This window comes from Morone saxatilis, unplaced genomic scaffold (assembly GCF_004916995.1).
Source record: "Morone saxatilis isolate NCDOM2014 unplaced genomic scaffold, NCSU_SB_2.0 Contig12, whole genome shotgun sequence".
In the NCBI taxonomy this organism is placed as follows: Eukaryota; Metazoa; Chordata; class Actinopteri; family Moronidae; genus Morone; species Morone saxatilis.
Genome location: NW_023339674.1, coordinates 915,093 through 915,445, shown reverse-complemented (window position 1 = coordinate 915,445; position 353 = coordinate 915,093). Strand labels below are relative to the sequence as shown.

General features: G+C 52.4%; 1 protein-coding gene across 1 annotated transcript in view; it reads right to left on the bottom strand.

Annotated features, from left to right (window-relative positions):
- The window catches only part of mast2 (microtubule associated serine/threonine kinase 2), a gene marked incomplete at its 5' end in the record, with an annotated part of 41,686 nt that overhangs the window by 29,836 nt on the left and 11,497 nt on the right, over window positions 1–353 (bottom strand).

Here is a 353-nt window from a genome sequence, read left to right as displayed (position 1 = left end):
TGTGTGTGTGTGTGTCAGCTGCCAACAGCTATAAAAAGAAAACCATTGTCTTGTCTCCCTCACAGTCACGGGCACAGGGCTGACAGGTAACCCTCTCAGTTTTGACCTTAAACCTTTTTCTCCTCGCTCTTCCTGCCGCCACCTTCCCGCCCTCCGTCCTGCATGGCTGAGTGCGCACACTCGACGAGGACCCCCACCCCCAGCAGGGTCTCGTCCTCTGCTGTGACACCCACTGAGCCAAAGATACAAACTGTCTCTCTCTCTTCGGGGCCCAGAAGTTGGGAGAGAAGCTCTGGATTCAGTTATATTGGATGAGGCTGGAGATGTACCATGTTTTTCTTATTGTCAACAAA